Source organism: Rhinopithecus roxellana, chromosome 12 (assembly GCF_007565055.1).
Source record: "Rhinopithecus roxellana isolate Shanxi Qingling chromosome 12, ASM756505v1, whole genome shotgun sequence".
In the NCBI taxonomy this organism is placed as follows: domain Eukaryota; kingdom Metazoa; phylum Chordata; class Mammalia; order Primates; family Cercopithecidae; genus Rhinopithecus; species Rhinopithecus roxellana.
Genome location: NC_044560.1, coordinates 5,026,386 through 5,049,028, shown reverse-complemented (window position 1 = coordinate 5,049,028; position 22,643 = coordinate 5,026,386). Strand labels below are relative to the sequence as shown.

Sequence of the window (22,643 nt, the reverse complement as noted above, 5' to 3'; positions counted from 1 at the left end):
ACAGGGTTTCATCATGTTGGCTAGGCTGGTCTTGGAATCCTGACCTCAAGTGATCCACCTGCTTCGGCCTCCCAAAGTGCTGGGATTACAGGCATGAGCCACCACGCCTGGCTAATTAATTTTAAAAAGAAAATATGGCCTGGGCGCAGTGGCTCATGCCTGTGATCCCAACGCGTTCGGAGGCTGAGGTGGGAGTATCGCTTGAGCCCAGGAGGAGTTTCAGACCAGCCTGGGCAACATGGTGAGAACTCATCTCTATAAAATTAAAAAAAAAAAAAAAAAAAAAAACCGTTGTGCATGCTGTGGTGAGTCTGCAGTCCCAGCTACTGAGGTGAGAGAAGTGCTTGAGCCCAGGAGGTTGAGGCTGCAGTGAGCCAAGATCATGCCACTGTACTCCGACCTGGATGAAAGTGTAAGCAAGACCCTGTCTCTTAAAAAATAAAAAACTTGGCCGGGCACGGTGGCTCAAGCCTGTAATCCCAGCACTTTGGGAGGCCGAGACGGGCGGATCACGAGGTCAGGAGATCGAGACCATCCTGGCTAACACGGTGAAACCCCGTCTCTACTAAAAACTACAAAAAACTAGCCGGCGAGGTGGCGGGCGCCTGTAGTCCCAGCTACTCAGGAGGCTGAGGCAGGAGAATCCCTTGAACCTGGGAGGCGGAGGTTGCGGTGAGCCAAGATCGCGCTATTGCACTCCAGCCTGGGTAACAAGAGCAAAACTCCATCTCATTAAAAAAAAAAAAAAAAGTGGAGGCTGAGGCACAGTGGCTCACACCTGTAATCCCAGCACTTTGGGAGGCCGAGGCATGCGGCCTGAAAAATACAAAAAATTAGCTGGGTGGGAGGTTCTACTAAAAAAAAAAAAAAAAATTAGCTGGGTGTGAGGCTGAGGCAGGAGAATCGCTTGAGCCCAGGAGGCAGAGATTGCAGTGAGCCAAAATCGCACTACTGCACTCCAGCCTGGGTGACAGAACAAGACTCCGTCTCAAAAAAAAAAAAGAAAAAAGAAAGAAATGGTAATGTTAAGGGGAGGGGGAGAGGCCTTGCATCTGCATCACATCCCAAACCTCCCCATATTAGCCACAGCCAGCCCTCCTCCAGTGGGGGCAGCCATGAAGCCCAAATGCAGGAGGGCCCTTTCCTCTCTGGCTACAGGTCTGCTGCCGTGGAAGTGATTATGGAATTCTTAACAGCTTCCCCTCTGCACACTCCGAGCTCAGAGTAGCCCGCCTGTACCCTTCACGCAGTGCCACGCATGCTGTTCCAGATCCAGAGCCCTCTGATGAAGGCCCTTTGGGAAGGTTCTGGGAACATTTAAATCCAATCCACCTGACCTGATTCAATACAGCCTTGCAATGGCCAGAATGCAATGCTGCATCCAGCTGAGCCGCCTACCTACCACAGGAAAGGTACTGACACGGCAACCAGGCTGGGAGGGAGGCACCTGGAAGCACTGGGGCATCCTCCTTTCTGTGAAGGAGCTCCTGTTCAGAGCAAGCTCTGCAGACCACCAGCAGGCAAGCCACACACACCAAAGTGCTCCAGCACAGGCACAGACCTGCCTGGAGACAGCGTCCCCAGGACCTGCACGCTGGAGAGGAAGCAAAAAGACTTCTGTCCCTCCCACGCACAGAGGCAGGTGGTCATATCCAAGCTTACCCTCATATTCCCTCTACAGCCATGACCTCTCAATGGGGGCGATTCTGCCCCACGGCAGAAATGTGGCAATATCTGGAGACATTTTTGATTGTCACGACTAGTAGGATCCTGCTGGGTAGAGGCCAGGATCAGTTCCCACTACCAATAATTATCCAGTCCCACGTCCGGAGAGCTGAGGGTAAGAAGCCCTGCTAGGTGGCCGTCTCGGAGCTGCCGATTGCACCAGGTTCCCTCCACATCTCTGGGCCTCTCCATCGGCTATGCTTTCCACTCAGAACTTCCTTCCCTCCCTGATTGCTGAGACCAAGCCTCACGGACTGTTCTCTGCTCTGCAACACCTTCTCTGGGCTGCCTCAAGGCCTGTGTCTGCACATCCACCTGCATTTCCTCCTCCCGCATCAATGCCCCAACACTGCACCTCGATATCTGAGAAATTTTCACCACCAGACTGGAAGCTCTCTGAGGAAGACCGGCAGTGGTTTTAAGGCCTTTATAGGCCCCAGGGAACCTTATTCTCAGAAAAATACTAAAACTAACCCACATCTCTTATTAAATGTAATCCTCACATAACTCACAAGAGTAGAGGGAGTGACATATTTTTTTCCCACATCGCCAATATTTTGTGGACCCTGGAAAAACTTGTAAGGCTCTGTGCTGAAGAATCTGGACAGGTGAGACACCACTGCTAGCCACAACTGGGGCTCTTCAAGTGCTGAAGTGAATGGGAACCATGAAGGAAGTGCCCCCAGCCTTTGAATGTCCTCACTTCAGATAATCCTAACACACCAAGGAGTTGCAGGAACCTGCATGTTCCTATAACTGGATTGGCATAAGGCATCTGTTTACATCTTCTGGTTCAAAACATTTATCCTTGTGATTCTGGCCCAGATCTCGCTGTCTTCTCTAGTCCTGAACTGAGTGAAACCCACCTTTTTACAGAGAGGCAAGAGTACCTGGCAGGCTCGCTCTGACAGCCTCTTGTAATTCAGCTGAAAACAATGCAAACAGGAAGGCAAGTGGAGCCTGAGGAAGTTTTCTTGGCTGCCCCAGAACACTCAGGATCCTGGGCTATGTCCTCAGGCTCTATAGTCCTAACCAAGGTGACGTGCTGGTGGAGGTTTTCTCTCTGCACAGTGGGGGAACAAGGACAGAAGGAAAGAAAGGCATCTTTCAGCTTAATGTTAAAAGAGATTCTTTTTTCTTCCCAGAGAACAGCTGGAGCCCTGGAACCTGGCCAAGTCAGAGCCTGAGACCTGAAGTCAGGAACCAGCACGCCTACAAAATCCAGCCATGGATCTTCCTTTAATTCAGTCTGACTCATGACCTCCAGCCTCTGGCAGGTTCCAGAGGGGTTACTAATGCAGAATCCAGAGCCTTTGTCTATTTATAAGCCGATAGAAGGGCTAGAATCCTAGCTCTTGAGTGGGTACAAGCGCCCCCTCACTCCTGGGTATGAGGTCTCCCAGGCCTGACTGACCTTCCCCAAGGGCTGTGCACCTGACAGGAAGCTTCCTGAGCAAAGGCATCAAAAGATCCTCTGTGTAAACTGGAGGTAGAGGAACCCTTTTTCTCTCCTGGGACACCAGAGAGGTCCCCAGCAAGCTGATGAAGTCCCTAAAGGGCAAATTAATTTGCATTTCTGTCAGTCTTCTTAGAGACTTAGAGGAGAGGGAAAGGGACCACTTCTAGACCTAGTAATTCCAGGGATGGAGCCTGGCCCAGAGGTTCTGGAGAGCATGGGTCATCTCCAGAGAGCACAATCAGACTGGAAATTTCGACCTATGGAAGCTCCCTCAACCCCACTGTCAAAAGCTATGCCAGCTCAGCCGGGTGTGGTGGCTCACATCTGTAATCCCAACACTCTGGGAGGCCAAGGAGGGCAGATCACAAGGTCAGGAGATTGAGACCATCTTGGCTAACACGGTGAAACTCCGTCTCTACTAAAAATACAAAAAAAAATTAGCTGGGCGTGTTGGCAGGCGCCTGTAGTCCCAGCTTCTCGGGAGGCTGAGGTAGGAGAATGGCGTGAACCCAGGAGGCAGAGCTTGCAGTGAGCCGAGATTGTGCCACTGTACTCCAGCCTGGGAGACAGAGCGAGACTCCATCTAAAAAAAAAAAGCTATGCCAGCTCTTTGCATGGTCACAGCTTAAAATTTTAATTACATTGGGACATTTGATTTGATACGGTGCTATTTTTGGCAGGGGGGCGGGCACTCACGTTTCGCCACAAAGTACATAAGGTCCCTTCACTCTGAACCACACTGACATGTTCACGCCACCCCATTCCCACAAGGACAAGCCTCATCCTCAGAGACAGGTCTGGGCATGGCCCGGCCCTCCCAGTGCCCGAGGGTCACCCAGACCTTCTCAACAGTCACCTCTCTCTCCAGCTCTTCTCCCCTTACCCCATTCCCTCCATAGCTTTCCCTCATTAAAGCCTCTATAATTGGTTCAAATAAACAAGCTTCCTGAACTGAGTTCACTGCATCCCCTCCGAATCCCAGGGCTGGGAAACCCTCCAGCTTCCTGTGGTGAGGATTAGGTCATTAAATCCATCAGGTGGCTTGTAGGACTGTGCCCCCAGAAGCAGCCCCCTCCTCATCACCCGGCTCTGGGGATGGCCATCCTCGGGACCTGGCTGAGAGACCCCAGATGCAGCCTCCTGGGGAAACTCCTCCCAATCAAACTCTTAGGAAAATAAGTTTTGCTGGGCACAGTGGCAAACGCCTGTAATCTCAGCACTTTGGGAGACTGAGGTAGGAGAATTGCTTGAGTCCTGGACTTCAAAACCAGCCTGGGCAATATAGCAAGACCCCATCTCTTTAAATTTTTTTTTTTTTTTTTTTTTTTTTTGGAGATGGGGTCTCGCTCTTTCCCTCTGTCACCCAGGCTGGAGTGCAGTGGCACAATCTCGGCTCACTGCAACCTCTGCCTTCCGGGCTCAAGCGATTCTTCTGCCTCAGCCTCCTGAGTAGTTGGGACTACAGGCGCATGCCACCATGCCCGGCTAATTTTATTTTGTATTTTTAGTAGAGACAGGGTTTTGCCATGTTGGCCAGGCTGGTCTCAAACTGCTGACCTCATGTGATCTGCCCGCCTCAGCCTCCCAAAGTGCTGGGATTGTAGACGTGAGCCACTATGCCTGTCCTCTACAAAAAATATTTAAAAGATTAGCTGGGTGCAGGCCAGGCGTGGTGGCTCACACCTGTAATCCCAGCACTTTGGGAGGCTGAGGCGGGCAGATCATGAGGTCAGGAGATCCAGACCATCCTGGCTAACACAATGAAACCCCATCTCTACCAAAAATAGAAAAAATTAGCTGGGCGTGGTGGCAGGCGCCTGTGGTCCCAGATACCCGGGAGGCTGAGGCAGGAGAATGGTGTGAACCCGGGAGGCGGAGCTTGCAGTGAGCCAAGATTGCGCCACTGCACTCCAGCCTGGGGGACAGAATGAGACTCTGTCTCAAAAAAAAAAAAAAAAAAAAAAATTAGCTGGGTGCAGTGGTGTGCACCTGTAGGCCCAGTTACTTGGGAGGCTGAGGTGGGAGAATCCCATGAGCCCAGGAGTCTGAGGTTACAGTGAGCTATGATCACACCACTGCACCCCAGCCTGGGCAACAGGGCGAGACCCTGTCTCAAAAAAAAAAAAAAAAAAAAAAGAAAAGAAAAGAAGTTTTAAGGCCACTGCCTCTTTCCAACAGGCTGTCAGCATAAAGGTATGTGTTAATTTGCATAAAGATATAGGTGTATCTGTTTACTTCGCAAATACACCCATCTGTGCTACAGAGGCCATGGTTCCTGGCTCCATGCATCACATGAGCCACACTGCCTGCTTGTTCGGGTGATTGCTTCTGCTCTACTAAGCAGGAGGTGACCTTCCCGATCCTTCCCCCCAGCTACCCCGGAACAAAACATAATCCAAGGAAGGAGGAAACCTCCCCCTAAGAGGCTGTTGAGGACTCAGTTTCCTTCCTCTTCAAATGTTTAACAAGCTAATAAGCAAAATCAACAATGCTTTAAACAAAGACCCCTTCAGAATCTCCCGTGTGCTTATCCCATTAACTTACTGGGGGAAATGGTGTCAGGACAAAAACTCCCGATGGGTCACAAGGCCTTGTCCAGTCTGAAGGCAAGGATAGTGGCAGCTGGAGCTGATGGGAAGGAAGATCAGAAAAGAGCACTTGCCCCAGAAGAGGGGAAAATACAGCACCTGAAACAATAGGAATCCACCCACAAACCCTGGAGGGTTTCGTTCAAGGTTAAAGCCACCACAGACAAGCTCAGGAGAGTGGCCACAGGGATGGCCAGTGTAAAGTCTCCAAGAAACTGTCCCCAGTCACAATGGGTGCAGGCATGAACACCCAGATCTGGGCACACCCTGGCAAACTAGCTCAGGAGATGAACCACCATCACCCATTTGTAATGAATGACATCCCCTTTCCCAAAGCCACGAAACTGTTAGTCACCAAACCACAGAAAGGAAGCAGAAGCTTCTGGCAAAACTGGTCTGTTAAGAGCTCCCCTGGCAAAAAGACTCCAGTTTTTCCAGGCCAACGACTCACCCAAGACTGTCACATTTTACAAAATGAAATCCAGCAGTCTTTACAAGCCCATATCCAAAGAATGTAAGCAGGACCTGCCTTCCAGCAAAAACTCTCCGTTGAGAGGAAAAAGCTTATCTCAAGGGTCACTGGAAGAGGGTTAATTACATGACACATTAGCTTGATGATTAAGATGATTTCTGAGGATTAAGCCATTGTTTAAGTCCCAGAGAACAAAACTTCCTTGCAAATTTCCTTAAAGCACATAATGCAATGTTAAAAAACAAAAACAAAACCAAAAAAGGCATCAACGCACAGGACAAAGCATGCTAGGTCTTACCTGCTTCTAGAAAAGTCATTGACGTCTGCCAGAAAGATACTAATCACAAAAACTTCAAAATCCAAAAAAAGAATAACTCACCCCAAAAAAAACTTCCTAAGAAAGAGGGAAACTGACCATTGTACATGCTGTAAAAGGACAAAGAAACCAGAAATCCAGGACAATAACCCAGGAGGGCCAGGGCAACCAAAGGACCTGCAATCAAAATCAATTCCAGATGGAACAAAGTTGGGTTTTTTTTTTTTTTTCCCTCCTCACCTTTTTCTTTTGAAAAATTCCAAAGCCACGGAAGAGCTAAAAGAATAGTACAAGAACATCCACATACCTTGCCCCTGGAGTCCCACTGTTCACATTTTGCTATATATGTCTTATGCCTCTGTGCTGTGGGTATGTGTCAATGTACAAACACTGCTGCTTTTCCTGAACCATCTCAAAGTCAACTGCAGAGATCATGATACCTGGCTAATGCCTCCGCACAGATCTCCTGAGGCCATTCTCCTACATAACCACAATACCATTATCACCCCAAGGAATTTTTGTTTGGTTGGTTTTTTTTTTGAAACAGTGTCTCGCTCTGTGGCACAGGGTGGAGTGCAGTGGCACGATTGCAGCTCACAGCAGCCTCAACATCCAGGGCTCAAGTGATCCTCCCCTCTCAGCCTCCTGAGTAGCTGGGATTACAGGTGTACACAACCACACCTGGCTATTTCTTTTTTCTTTTCTTTTCTTTCGAGAGAGGGTCTCACCCTGTCATGCAGGCTGGAGTGTAGTGGCACAATCTCAGCTCACTGCAACTTCCACCTCCCAGGCTTAAGCGATGCTCCCACCTCAGCCTCCCAAGTAGCTAGGCCTACAGGCATGCACCACCATGCCCAGCTAATTTTTATACTTTTTGTAGAAATGGGGTTTCACCATGTTGCCCAGGCTAGTTTTGCTTTCTGTTTGTTTGAAACAGAGTCTCACTCTGTCACCCAAGCTGAAGTGCAGCGGCCCAATCTCAGCTCACTGCAATCTCTCCCTCTCGGGTTCAAGAGATTTTCCTGCCTCAGCCTCCTGACTAGCTAGGATCACAGGTGTGCACCACCATGCCTGGCTATTTTTTTTTTTTTTTGAGACGGAGTCTCGCTGTGTCCCCCAGGCTGGAGTGCAGTGGCGCAATCTCGGCTCACGGCAAGCTCCGCCTCCCAGGTTCACCCCATTCTCCTGCCTCAGCATCCCGAGTAGCTGGGACTACAGGCGCCCGCCACCATGCCTGGCTAATTTTTGGTATTTTCAGTAGAGACGGGGTTTCACTGGGTTAGCCAGGATGGTCTCGATCTCCCGACCTCGTGATACACCCGCTTCAGCCTCCCAAAGTACTGGGATTACAGGCGTGAGCCACGGTGCAGGACCTGTTTTGTTTTTGAGACAGAGTCTTACTCTGTCACCCAGGCTGGAGTGTAGTGGCACAACTGCAGCTCACTGCAACCTCTGCCTCCTGGGTTCCAGCAATTCTCCCGCCTCAGCCTCCCAAGTAGCTGGGATTACAGGCACCCACCACCATGCCCAGCTAATTTTTGTATTTCAGTAGAGATGGGGTTGTGCCATGTTGGGCAGGCTGGTTTTGAACTCCTGACCTCAAGTGATCTGCCCACCTCAGTCTCCCAAAGTGCTGGGATTACAGGTGTGCAGGTGTGAGCCACCACGCCCAGCCTAGTTTTGTTTTCTTTTCTTTTGTTTTGTTTTTTTTTTTTTTTTTTTTTTTTGAGACACCCAGCCTAGTTTTGTTTTGTTTTCTTTTTCTTTTTTTTTTGAAACGGAGTCTCACTCTGTCGCCAGGCTACGGTGCAGTGGCATGGTCTCAGCTCACTGCAACCTCTGCCTCCCGGGTTCAAGCAATTCCACTGCCTCAGTCTCTCGAGTAGCTGGGACTACAGGTGTGCGCAACATGCCCAGCTAATTTTTTGTATTTTTAGTAGAGACAGGATTTCACCATGTTGGCCAGGCTAGTCTCGAACTCCTCACCTCGTGATCCGCCCGCCTTGGCCTCCCAAAGTGCTGGGATTACAGGCGTGAGCCACTACACCTGGCCTTGTTTTCTTTTTTAAGAGATGGGTCTTGCTACGTTGCCCAGGCTGGTCTTGAACTCCTGGCCTCAAGCAATCCTCCTGCCTCTGCCTCCAAAAGTGCTGGGATTACAGGTGTGAGCCACCACGCCCAGCCTTCCCAAGGAATTTAATATTGACCTAGTAGTATCTTTGATATTCACCCCATATCCAAATTTCCCCAATTCCCCCCCCCCCATCAATTTGGCCTTTACTTGTGTTTAATTCAGGACTGGATCAAGGATCTCAGTTGCATTTGGTTCCCATGCTCTTCAACCTACTTAATCTAGAATGGTTTAGCAGCTTTTCTATCAGGGTATTAACATTTTTTAGAGTCCAGGACCCTTGTCTTTAGGATGTTCCACAATCTGGATTTGGCCAATTGTTCCTTAAACACTTTCACAAGAAATTATGTAGCTGATGTATCAGTGTTCCATTAGAAGTGCATAATGCCAGTTTGCTCCAATTCTGGTGATGCTGGTTTTGATACCTTGGATTTGGATCAAAGTTTTAAATGTATGAAACATGGAGTGAATGTATTAGAGGAAAACACAGGCAAAGAAAACAGTGGGAGAAGAAAATATGAAATGAAACCTAGAAGTCAGCCGGGTGCAGTGGCTCATGCCTGCAATCCCAGCACTTTGAGATGCCAAGGTGGGTAGATCACCTGAGGTCAGGAGTTCGAGAGCAGCCTGGCCAACATGGTGAAACCCCATCTCTACTAAAAATATAAAAATTAGGCCGGCCACGGTGGCTCACGCCTGTAATCCCGGGACTTTGGGAGGCCGAGGCAGGCAGATCCCAAGGTCAGGAGTTCAAGACCAGCCTGACTAACATGGTGAAACCCAATCTCTACTAAAAAATACAAAAATTGTACGGGTGCGGTGGCTCACGCCTTTAATTCCAGCACTTTGGGAGACCGACGCGGGCAGATCACAAGGTCAGGAGTTCGAGACCAGCCTGGCCAAAATGGTGAAACCTCGTTTCTACTAAAAATACAAAAGTTAGCCAGGCGTGGTGGCACGTTCCTGTAGTTCCAGCTACTCAGAGGTCTGAGGCAGAAGATCACTGGAACCCAGGAGGCCGAGGTTGCAGTAAGCTGAGATCGTGCCACTGTACTCCAGCCTGGGTGACAGAGCGAGACTCTGTCTCAAACAAAAAAAATACGAAAATTGGCCGGGCGCGGTGGCTCACGCCTGTAATCCCAGCACTTTGGGAAGCCGAGGTGGACGGATCACAAGGTCAGGAGATCAAGACCATCCTGGCTAACACAGTGAAACCCCGTCTCTACTAAAAATACAAAAAAAAAAAAAAAAAAGCCGGGCCTGGTGGCTGGCACCTGTAGTCCCAGCTTCTCGGGAGGCTGAGGCAGGAGAATGGCGAGAACCTGGGAGGCGGAGCTTGCAGTGAGCTGAGATCAAGCTACTGCACTCTAGCCTGGACAACAGTGTGAGACTTCGTCTCAAAAAAAAAAAAAAAAATCTATGAAAATTAGCCGGGCATGGTGACGCGCTACTCTGGAGGCTGAGGCAGGAGAATCACTTGAAACCGGAACGCAGAGGTTGCAGTGAGCTGAGATCGCGCCACTGCACTCCGGTCTGGGCAACAGAGTGAGACTCTGTCTCAGAAATAAATAAATAAATAAATAAATAAATAAATAATAATAAATAAATAAATTTAAAAAGAAACCTAGAAGTCATATTTAAAAATCTGATTATATAAAAATCAAAAACTCTGCATGAAAAAAATATATAATTAAAAGAACAGTGGGCCGGGCACAGTGGCTCATGCCTGTAATCCCAGCACTTTGGGAGGCCAAGGTGGGCGTATCACGAGGTCAGGAGATCGAGACCATCCTGGCCAACATGATGAAACCCCATCTCTACTAAAAATACAAAAATTATCTGGGTGTGGTGGCACATGCCTATAATCCCAGCTACTCAGGAGGCTGAGGGAGAAGAATCTGTGGAACCCGGGATTTGGAGGTTGCAGTGAGTTGACATCGTGCCACTGCACTCCAGCCTGGCAACAGAGTGAGACTCTGTCTCAAAAAAGTAAAAAAAAAAAAAAGAAAAGAAAAGAACGGTAACAGATTGGCAAAAATATATATAACACATATCACAGCCACAGGACAAACTTCCTTAATATATTAAAAAAACCTGTAAATCAATAAGAAAAAGACTGTAAACTTAAAAAAGAAATGGGGAAACAATATACAGTTGTCCCTTAGTATCCATGGGGGACAGGCTCCAGGACCCCTACACAGAAACCAAAATCCACAGATGCTCTAGTCCCTTATATAAAGTGACACAGTATTTGTACGTAACCTATGCACATCCTGCCATATACTTTAAATCATCTCCAGATTATTCATAGTACCTGATAAAACATAAATACTATGTAAATAGCACTATATTGGTTTTTTATTTGTATTATTTGTTATTGTATTGTTTGGTTTTTCCCTGAATATTTTTTAAATTTAATTTCATTTTATTTTTTATTATTTAAAAAAATGTTTTTACTTCCATAGGTTTTGGTGTTTGGTTACACGAGTATGTTCTTTAGTGGTGATTCGTGAGAATTATTCCTGAATATTTTTGCAGTTGGTTTAATCCGTAGACGTGGAACCTGAGGATATGGAAGGCTGATAAGAGATGGTTCATAAGCGGCCTTAAAAATATAAAATGAATCCGGGAACAGTGGCTCACACCTGTAATCCCAGCACTTTGGGAGGCCAAGGCGTGCAGATCACCTGAGGTCAGGAGTTCAAGACCAGCCTGGCCAACATGGTGAAACCCCATCCCTACTAAAAATACAAAAATTAACCGGACGTGGTGGGGTGCACCTGTAATCCCAGCTACCCAGGAGACTGAGGCAGGAGAACCGTTGGAACCTGGGAGGCAGAGGCTGCAGTGAGATGCGATGGTGCCAATGCACTCCAGCCTGGGCGACAGAGTAAGACTCTGTCTCAAAAAAAAAAAAAAAAAAAAAAGAAAAGAAAACAAAAAGAATGCCAGGTGCGGTGGCTTACGCCTGTAATCCCAGCACTTTGGGAGGCCGAGGCAGGTGGGTCACAAGGTCAGGAGATCAAGGCAATCTTGGCCAACATGGTGAAATCCCGTCTCTACTAAAATACAAAAAATTAGCCAGGCGTGGTGACACATGGCTGTAGTCCCAGCTACTTGGGAGGCTGAGGCAAGGGAATCACCTGAACCAGGGAGGCGGAGTTTGCAGTGAGCTGAGATCGCACCACTGCACTCCAGCCTGGTGACAGAGCAAGACTCCATCCAAAAAAAAAAAAAAAAAAAAAAAGGCCTGGCATGGCGGCTCACGCCTGTAATCCCAAAACTTTGGGAGGCCAAGGCGGGTGGATCACCTGAGATCAGGGGTTCGAGACCAGCCTAGCCAACATGGCGAAGCCCCACCTTTACTAAAACTGCAAAAATTAGCTGAGCCTGGTGGTGCGTGCCTGTAATCCCTGGTACTCGGGAGGCTGAGGCAGGAGAATCCATTGAACCCAGGAGGCAGAGGCTGAAGTGAGCCAAGCTTGCACCACTACACTCTAGCCCGGACAACAAGACTCTGTCTCAAGAAAAAAAAAAAAAAAACAATAGAATGCCATTAAAATGAGTGAGGTGGAGGCCGGGTGCTGTAGCTCACACTTGTAATCCCAGCACTTTGGAAGGCCGAGGCAGGCAGATCACAAGGTCAGGAGATTGAGACCATCCTGGCTAACAAGGTAAAACCTCACCTCTACTAAAAATACAAAAAATTAGCGCAGCATGGTGGCATGTGCCTGTGGTCCCAACGACTTGGGAGGCTGAGATGGGAGGATCACTTGAGCCTGGGAGATTGAGGCTGCAGTGAGCTGTGATCATGCCACCACACTCCAGCCTGGGCGAATGATGTTTTAAAATGAAGTGGAATGGGGTCAGATGAGAATAAAAGAACACCCTTCATCTGAATGGTCCTGCCAGTGCAGTGCGGTGCCTAATGCTAAGCACTTCAATCTCCACTGTCACCACTCATGGACCTAACAGGCCACTCCTCTTTAGAGGAGATTAGGAAGTGAGAGTGGGAAGCCAGCACCCAAAGCAAACACAAGGCAAACGAGCAAACATGACCCCTTGTGCCAGTGGCAGCAGACCTCAGGAGCAGGGAAGGAGCCAGGTCTCTGCGCTGCTCTGGCTGCCCGAGCTCCCTTACATCCCACCACAAGCTCTGGAAGACTGCTCTGCGCAGGAAAGCAGAACTGGGGCCAGCCTGCTTGCCTGTAAGCCCCACCACATCTTCCAAAAAATCACCAGCACCTCATCTTCCTGCAACTCCAGTGATTGGCCAGAGGAAGGCTATGTGCCCCTGGAGGCTGTGGGCAGTGCCAACAGTTATTAACACACAGGGAGGGAGGAGGACCCTCTGCCTCAGTCCAGAAGCCGAGTATGAGCACACGCTCAGGAACAGGCTCACACGGCCTAGCCAGAGCTGACCTTGGCAGGTACTTTTGCTCCCTTCTTGGTAAGTAAAATGGGATTATTCAGGGGCTCAGACCCACCACTTCACCAGCTTAAGTGCTACCAGTACTAACAGCTTCACGTATTTAAATCACACCCCAGCTCCCTCCCCAACACACAAAAAAGAAATGTAAAATTACAGAGAATCATTAAAATGTCATCTACCTGGAAAGAATAAAAGAAATCTAGAAGTTCAGAAATAGGTCTTATTTCATATTCCTGCAGCAAAAGGATATTTAGAATATTTGGCAAGCGTGCAAGTCAGGGTCAGGATGGGTGTCCGGGAAGCTACAGCTGCCTGAAGCAGGTGGCTGTGAGGCCCGTCTGGACAGGGAGGTCAAGGCTAAGCATCTCCTTGGAAACTGGTCCAAGGTTTGCCTGGTGATTGATCAGGAAAGAATGGGGTGGGACCCACATTATGTGAGGTGTTTGATCCACAAGGGACCCTAATCTTTGCAGGAAGCCTTTTGCTGGGAGAATCTAGGACTTCAGGGGTGGCAACTTCATCTGCCCTGGGGTGGTTATTCAGTTCAGGTCAAGGACATTGACTACAGGATTCCAGCAGCAGAAAACATGTGGGCTGGACACTTGGGTGCTACTCAGGCCTGAAAAAACACCTTAATTGGAGCTGGCTCTCAAAGCCTCCTCCCCAGCTCTCCACATGAGAGAGGATATGGAAGTGGGTCACAATCTTCCAGCTGAAACAGCCTCGCTGCAGGCTCCAATCACACTTGAAGATGTCCAGGTGCACTGAGTGACCTGGCCTCCTCGCTGTGCAGGCCTTGCCCTCTAATCAGATGCTGGATGCTGCTGCCCCGCCCCTCAGCTTGACAGGGCAGCTGTTTAGCACCAGGAGTGCTATGTACAGTGACATGACAAGGGCTGGTGAAAATAACATCACACAAAGATATGCCTTGCTGTCCTGGCACCCTCCTCTCACTTCAAATGTGGGTAGCTGCCTCTGCCAGCCCTATGCCCTCTCCACCCAACCCTGGCTGGAGGGCGAGAGGAACACTGTGTGCTTTCACATGAACTGCTTGCTAGACCTCCCTGACCTTGGTCTTTGAAGAGAGTTGAAGGCCTGGTGCTTGGGGAAGAAAGAACCCTGCCCCCACTCTAATCTGCATATATTGACCCAAAATGGGGTAGGAGACATAGGTGTCCACGTGCATCAGTTCCTCCAGGAACCCTATGAGTACTGTGGAGAGCCCGCCGGCCACCATATGCCTGCTTTCCAAAGTTGGCAGGGAGAGATGTGTCGGGCAGGAAGAGAACTCTGCAGAGACAAGGTCTGGCGGCCGTTACATAAGAAGCGCACCGTGTTAGTGGCAGAGCTTCAAAATCCACAGCCCCAAGCAACAACTTTGAAACGAAATCCTCAATATGAACATTTCTCCCTGACTTAAACTCCAGTAACAAAGGGTTAAGGCTTTAAGTGGGAAAGGAGTTCTTGCGAACCATGGCTCCCAAGGTGTGCACTGTTTCTCAAGATGTCCATACCAAGTACAGCTTCTGTTACGGGACACGGAAGGGCTCTAATCGTTTAACTCTTCCCTTGCTCTTCTGGAAAGGCAACCCAGCCCCCGACCTTAATGTCCACTCAGGGCACGTAGCCACTGCGGCTGGCATGTGCATCTGGAGATCATGTCCTGACTCTCTCCTAAGAGTTCAAAGCACTCTCATCAAATCATTCTTTCTTCATTCACATGATCCCAACTATATAACAAGCCTCGTGGTCCTACACTAAGAGCCTGGTATGGGGAAAAACTTTTTTTTTTTTTGAGACAGAGTCTCACTCTATCGCCCAGGCTAGAGTGCAGTGGTGCAATCTCAGCTCACTGCAACCTCCACCTCCCGCATTCAAGCAATTCTCCTGCCTCAGCTTCCCAAGTAGCTGGGACTACAGGTGCCCGCCACCATGCCAGGCTAATTTTTTTTTTTTTTTTTTTTTGAGATGGAGTCTTGCTCTGTCGCCCAGGCTGGAGTGCAGTGGCGCAATCTCGGCTCACTGCAAGCTCCACCTTCTGTGTTCACGCCATTCTCCTGTCTCAGCCTCCCTAGTAGCTGGGACTACAGGCGCCCGCCACGGCTCCCAGCTAATTTTTGTATTTTTAGTAGAGACAGGGTTTCACCGTGGTCTCGATCTCCTGACCTCGTGATCCCCCCGACTCGGCCTCCTGAAGTGTTGGGATTACAGGCGTGAGCCATCGCGCCCAGCCAATTTTTTGTATTTTCAGTAGAGACGGGGTTTCACCGTGTTAGCCAGGATGGTCTCAATCTCCTGACCTCATGATCCACCTGCCGTGGCCTCCCAAAGTGCTGGGATTACAGGCGTGAGCCACTACACCCGGCCGGGGAAGAACTATTTTTATCCTGCTTACCACAATATTCCTAGTACCTATGATGGTGTCCAGATTGTAATAAAGCCTCAATAAATATTTATTAATTGAATCAATGGGTCATTAGAAGGAAGGAAGGAGGGGAGGAAGGGAGGAGTAATGGAAGACAACCACCACTTCTTGGTGTCTCTGTGCTCCTGGCTTATAAAAACACATCAGAACCAAGATTAGAAACCACGTCTTTTAATCCCCTCTTGGCCCTGCCATCAGGGGTCCTCAATCATGTTACGATGCACAGAATACATCCCTGTTTACAGGAGCTCACACACTACAACACAGCCATGAAAAATGAAGCCACGGGTATGACCCTCAATCCTTCAGAAACTTCAAAAGGGGAGAACAATGTTTTTGTCCAGCTATTCCCCACAGAGGGACACCCTTCCCTCTGGGGACTGTTATCTTTCCCTTTTTAACAAGGCTTCATGGAGGACCAGAGCGTGATAGGTCTTTAATAACTGAGTATAACAGTAGTTGGTGCTCAGTTCCCTTTCATGAAAGAAGTTCAAAAGCATTTTGGCTCAAACGCCATCATGCCCCTGGGAACTACGAAGGTACAAGTATCATTATTCCCATTTACAGTCAGGGAAAGTAAAGCAAAGGGAAGTTAATTAGCTTGCCCAGGGTCACACAAGACAGGGAAAGGGCCCAGGATTCAAACCCTTTGGAGCAGCCCGCAAGTTAACTCTGACTACCCTAAGAATGTCACCTACGTTGGGCTTAAGGGAGACTTTTCTTTCTTCTTTATGGTTTCTGCTGAGAATCAGTATATGACATGGTGCTCAGAGAGCTGCTTGGGAGTCACACTGCCTGGTTTGAATCTGATTCTGTTCCCAACTAGCTCGACCTCAAACACTTTACTTAACATTTCGAGGCCTCAGCTTCTTAACATACAAAATGGTAATAATGGTATGTATCTCAGAAACCATGAGGATGAAATGAGGCAGTGTATGTAAAATGCCCCTATCATTCACTTTCTCATTTTCTAAATGAGCACATATCGCTCTCATAATAAGAAAACCAGCTACATGAGAAAAAGCTTGCACCCACTCCGTGTTTAGTTTTTACAAGGCTACAAATGACATATGACTAGCAGGCATTTCAGATTCTGCCAATAAAATGCCTCAGGACTCTGAAAGTGACCTGCAACACAAGCGTCCTATTTGATTCCCACTAACTCGCGTTGGTCTCTCAAGGTTAGCAGAGCAAGTGGCATCGTGGACAATAACTGATGATGGGAGGACCAAAAAGGGATCTGAAAAGCTGGCCAATAGCACCCAGTCTAAAGAGGCCCACTCTGGATTCCTGGTGAGTGGAGTCCCTGGGTTTGAAATGCCATTTCTCTCAGTGCTCTGCGGAGTTACTCAACTCCGCCCAACCCAGACGAAAGACGGCCAATGCTTTCTAGGTGCCACTGTGTGTTCCTGATCAAGTAATCAAACAGGAGATGGTCAGAGGTGTCAGTCTGGCCCAACCCTCTATAGAGGGGCCTGGTGATAGCAGGGACTGGCAGAGAAGTGAGGATGGGGTGGGGGTAGGAAAGCTGTCCAGTCAATCTTGGTATACTCCCAACAAAGAAACTGTGATATATATGTATGTGTGCCTCTGATGCATTTATGAAGAATGGCTGCAAAACTCCAAGACTACTTAAGAGTCACTGCCAAGATAAGAAGCTTTAACTCACACAGAGAGGAGCAGAGAACACAGACATTCCACTGTAGATGACGAGCTGCTAAGCACTGGCAACACTCATTCATTCAACTCAAGAAATGTTTGCTGATGACCTAGGGATTTGGAAAAAAGGAAGCTCAATAAAATGCAGAACACGCAGACACACAAACCAGGAGCATCACCAACCTAGCTGATGCTTCCCTCATCTTCAGGGGACCAGGCCAGAGAAATGAGGAACCTGATGGGAAGAAACTCAATATTCTAGCTGGCCTCCAAAAGCCTCCCAGGACAAGGAGAGCCTATCCCAGCTGCTCTTCCTAATGTCCTATTCTGTCTTTTAGTGTGGACTCAAATATTCTCCTAGACTCCCAGGAAAAGTTCCTATTCAGTGACTTCCCACTGTTCAGAATTCAAGAGTAAAATCCAAACTCCTTGCCACAGCCACAAATGTGGCCCCTGAGGATTCATCACTAACCACACCCCAGCCCCTCTGGGTTGATCATTCTTGCAGTCCTCTCTGACCACAAAGCTGTCCCCCTGGATCACCATCCATGTCTCCCAAAAGCCACCTTCTCAGAGCTAAAGTTATGACCCTAACCCTCATCCCAGCCACTTTCCATCTTCTGTTTTATTTTCCCCCGTATCTCTTTCACCACCCTACATTCTTTTGTTGACTGGTTTATTTGTTTACTATCTGTCTCTCCCACTAGAAGATAAACTTCATAAGAGCATGCATCTTAAAGATCTTGTTCTTGGCTATGTCCGCAGCATCCGCAACAGTGCCTAGGACATAGCTGCTCAATAAGTCATTCAATTCAACAAGTATTTTCAGAGTACTACAAAGTTTAGGTACCAGATTATAAGAGTAGACAAAAAGAGACAAAAAATCTCTGCTCTCAAAGAGCTTAAATGCTGGTGGGAGGTAAGAAGCAGACAAAGGCGAAATAATAGTTACTTCAATTTAGCATATACCAAGTGCTAGGTGGTCTTCTGAATATCTACCAGGTATTACTTAATTTAATCCTCCCAACAACTCCATGAGGAAAGTATTACTATTGTACATATGGGGAAACTGAGACACAGAGAGATTAAGTTACCTGCTGAAGATCATGCAGCTCCTGATAGCAGACCCAAGATCCAAACCTGATGGTCTTAGTACAAAGTCCACGGTCTAATTAAGAGCTACACTTCAGGCCGGGCACGGTGGCTCATGCCTCTAATCCCAGCACTTTAGGAGGCCGAGGTGGGTGGATCACCTGAGGTCAGGAGTTCAAGACCAGCCTGACCAACATGGTGAAACCCCATCTCTACTAAAAATACAAAAATTAGCCAGATGTGGTGACACACGCCTGTAATCCCAGTTACTTGGGAGGCTGAGGCAGGAGAATCGTTTGAACCCAGGAAGTGGAGGGTTGCAGTGAGCCAAGATTGTGCTATTGTGCCCCAGCCTGGGCAACAAGAGCAAAACTCCGTCTCAAAAAAAAAAAAAAAAAAAAAGAGCTATACTTCATATTTGCCAAGTGTCAAGTGACTACTTGGTCAGCACCGCAGCAGCTGTTCCCCACAGGCAGGAATGGAGAGAGCAGATCCATCAAGGAAGGGCTGCCCTGTCATGTGAGCCCTGTGAACAAGAGACTGCTGGGTTTACACTATATTGCACCCCAGATGAGGAGTCTACAGGAAGCACGGTCTGATGAAAAGACGGGGCAGGGGCAGGAGTCTTGGTGCCATGAGATACCCAGGCAAGTCAACCAATATTTGAAGAGTTTACATTTGTGTGCAGGGCACTGATTCAGACACCGTGGACGATGCAAAGACAAACCCAGTAGAGATCTGACCTCAGAAAGCTTAGAGTCACACATGTACACATGGACCTGAAAGAGGGGGTAGAAACTGCCAGACATCATAAGATAATGCATAAACTGCTATAGGACTTCAAAAGAGCCAGCTTCTAGGGGCCACAGATGCTTAACCACAAAAGAAGGAGCTGGCCTGTGTAACCCCCAAGGTCCTCTCATTCTGACATGTTCTGATAGCACAGATTTGGAAGAGCATGGAGATCAAGTTTTACTCTTTTTGGCGGGGGATTTGTTTTTTGTTTTTAGACGGAATCTTCCTCTGTCACCTAGGCTGGAGTGCAGTGGCACAATCTTGGCTCACTGCAACCTCCAGCTCCCAGGTTCAAGTGATTCTCCAACCTCAGCCTCCCAAGTAGCTCAGATTACAGGTACCCACCATCATGCCCGGCTAATTTTTGTATTTTTAGTAGAGATGAGTTTTCACCATGTTGCTCCTGGTCTCGAGCTCCTGACCTCAGGTGGTCCGCCCGCCTTGGCCTCCCAAAATGCTGGCATTACAGGGGTGAGCCACTGCACCCGGTCTCATTCTGGTTAATAGCTCGTTTGTGGCCAGTGAATCTTTCTCCCACCTACCATGAGAACAGGCCCAATTTCTTGGTGCAACATCTTCCAACAGAAGCAGTAATGTTCCCATTTAAATAATACAACCAGATGTGGGAATGAAACCTGGTGTATTCTGCCCTCTCCACCTCTAACTGGTTTTTAAACCCACAAACCCTCTCCAATCAAGGAGGCGGGGACCTGTTCTATGAGCACATTGTTATGGGACATCTAACTCTCAGTCTCCAAAGTTTTGCTTTGCAGCTCTCCCAGAGGGAACAGACTAATTCCACCTCTTCGTTTCCACTGCCACTGCCCCGATCCCTCAAGCCACCATCATGTCTTGCCAGGTAGCTGCAATAGTCTGTCTCATAACTGGTATCCCTGCCTCTACCTTTGTTCCTTAGAATCCAGTCTCTATACAGCAGCCAAAACAATCTTTGGGAACAAATCAGACTTTATCCTTTCTCTGCTTAAAACTCTCCAATGGCCTGTGTTTGGAATAAAATTCTAACTCTTTATTAAGACCTACACAATCTTTGTTTTGATCTACAGGTTACTTTTCCCCGCCGCCCCCCAAAACGGAGTTTTGCTCTGTTGCCCAGGCTGCAGTGTAGTGGCGCGATCTTGGCTCACTGCAACCTCCCTCTCCCAGGTTCAGGAAATTCTCCTGCCTCAGCCTCCCAACTAGCTGGGACTACAGGCACGCGCCACCACACTCAGCTAATTTTTGTATTTTTAGCAGAGACGGGGTTTCACCATGTTGGTCAGGATGGTCTCAAACTCCTGACCTTGTGATCCACCTGCCTCGGCCTCCCAAAGTGCTGAGATTATAGGCATGAACCACTAAGCCCGCCCTGATCCACAGATTCTTATATGTAATCTGGCCCCCCTCCACCTTCGCAGCACTTAACACTACTGAAATTACTTTGTCCACTTGTTTGTTTACTCACTTACTATCTGACTTCCCTCCTGTTTAGAATGTCATCTCTAACGAGGGCAGAAACCGTGTCTGTCTTCACCACTAAAGCCCCAGTACTTAGAATGGTGCCTGGCACACAGTAAATGCTCACTACTAAATGAATGAATCTCCATCCCATAGAGTTGATTTGTATTTACAAGGGAGGACCACGAACTAAACCAGCAAACCGTGAATGACACATTGGCATTTAACAGTCGGCACCTTTATTTATGATCCAAAGACCCACTTTAAATCTGAGGAAGCTGCTGGTATCTCTGGACACTTTAACGGCACAAGAGATCAGTTATCACTTGGGGACACACGCCAGGAACTGGAGCCCAGTGGTTGTAGCAGGGAGCTAAGAGCCACGGCTCCTGAGAACAGAACCTCAAGACAAACCCTGACTTGCCTCCAGGTCCCTTACCCACACACCCTGTGCCTCAATTTACCCAGCAGTTGGCCGGACATGTTTCTCTCAGTTCTGTGAGTGACAGGAGACAAAATAATTCACAGCTGGAGCATACTGAGATCCTCAGATAGGAGGTGCTGCAAGCCACAAGTCTCATTATTCATGAAACTCTTGATTTGCTGCCAACACGGCCCCCGCCTTCCCAGGGGCTAACCTGACAACAGGTACTGCTCAGACAAGTTCAGCTCACAAGGCAGAGAGAGGGATGGAGGGCCTAGCAGAGGCTGGGTGTCCAGACCTGAGTGTCTCAGTTACCAGGTTCCAAAAAAAGGAATGTGGTTGGGGTGGGGTGATGAAAAGGAGGTGAGAGGTGCAGTCTGGGGCTCCAGGTGGTTAATTTTGCAGGTTCGTGCATACACGCCCGCCATCCAAGTGAGACATGTGCCCTCACCAGGTACCTTCCAGGAAGGCTCACCGGGGAGGGGTGGAATCGTGAGACGACAGTTCAATCAAACTACAGAGGGAGGAAGGGCGGCCCAGCGTTTGGTTTGGGGAAATATGGAGAGTGAGAGCCTGGGAGTGGGCGCAGGTGAGGGAAGAGGCAAGGGCCCAGAAGTCGGGAGGGCGGACTGGCGATGACAGCCATCCGGACGCGGTGAGGTGAGCAACAGGGTGGGCGGCGCGGACACCTGTGGAGGCGACCCCCGGGCGAAGGTGAGGGAGGCGGGAGGTGGTCTGCGGCGAGAGGCGGCCAGGCCCAGGCCAGGACGCCGCGCCGCCGGGGCGGGCAGGGGTCCGAGCGGGGTCGGGGGCGCTCTCCGCGGCCCCTCCCCGGCAGACAAAGGACTGGCCGCTCCCCCCAGCCCCGGCGCGGCGCAGCGCGGGCCCGGGCGCTGCAGGCGCGGCCCGGCCTCGGCGCTTACCTGGGCCGCCCGACCCGGCCGGGCCGGCGGGGGCAGCGGGTCCCGGGCGCAGCGCGCGGCGGCCTGTTCCGGGGCGTGCTCAGCCCGAGCGGCCGCGGCGGCGGCGTCAGTAGCAGCAGCGGGAGCGGCCGCCTCAGCCTCCGCCTCCCGCTCCGAGAGTCACCGCGGTGGGGAGGGAAGGAGGCGCCAGGCCGCCGAGGGAGGGACCGGCTGAGAGGGCGGCATCTGGCTCCGCGCGGGCTGCTGAAGCGCGGCGGCGGCAACGCCCCGGAGGGAGGCGGGCGCCGGGGGCCGGGCGCCGGGGCGGGGCCTGAGGGCGGGGCGGGGTCCGGGGCCGTGAATTGGTTAACTCAGCCTGTGGGCGGGGCTGCACGCCGCGGGGCGGGGTCTTGCGGCAAACGTGGACGCTCATTGGGCTCTTCTGAAAGGGGGCGTGACCAGCGGCATGGGGGCGGGGCTATGAGGTGTGCGGATGGCACAGGGCGCGGGTAGTGAGTGGCCGAGTCTTCGCTGAGAGCAAAGGGGAGGAGCGGGCCGGAGGTGGGCAGGGAAGGCGGGGTGGGCGCGAGGAGGAGGCGGCGGCCTGGAGGAGGAACCGGGTAAGGATAGAGCTGGCGCTGCGGTAAAGCCACTCTGCGTGTCCCTATCTGCTGCAGGAGCACAGTGTTCCGAAAAAAATGCCCTCTCCCACACACCGGTCTGTGTTTAAAAACGCGAGCAACCAGAATGGGCAGAATCCTTGGTGAG

At 49.7% G+C, this 22,643-nt stretch overlaps 1 protein-coding gene across 1 annotated transcript in view; it reads right to left on the bottom strand.

Moving 5' to 3' along the window:
• Positions 1–22,133, bottom strand: part of CTNNBIP1 (catenin beta interacting protein 1) — a 64,331-nt gene extending 42,198 nt beyond the window's left edge. Inside the window, exon 1 of the mRNA XM_030942444.1 lies at positions 21,897–22,133. The gene's annotated coding sequence lies outside the window, so the exon portion shown is untranslated. The remainder of the gene's footprint in view (positions 1–21,896) is intronic.
• Positions 22,134–22,643: the final 510 nt, after the last annotated feature.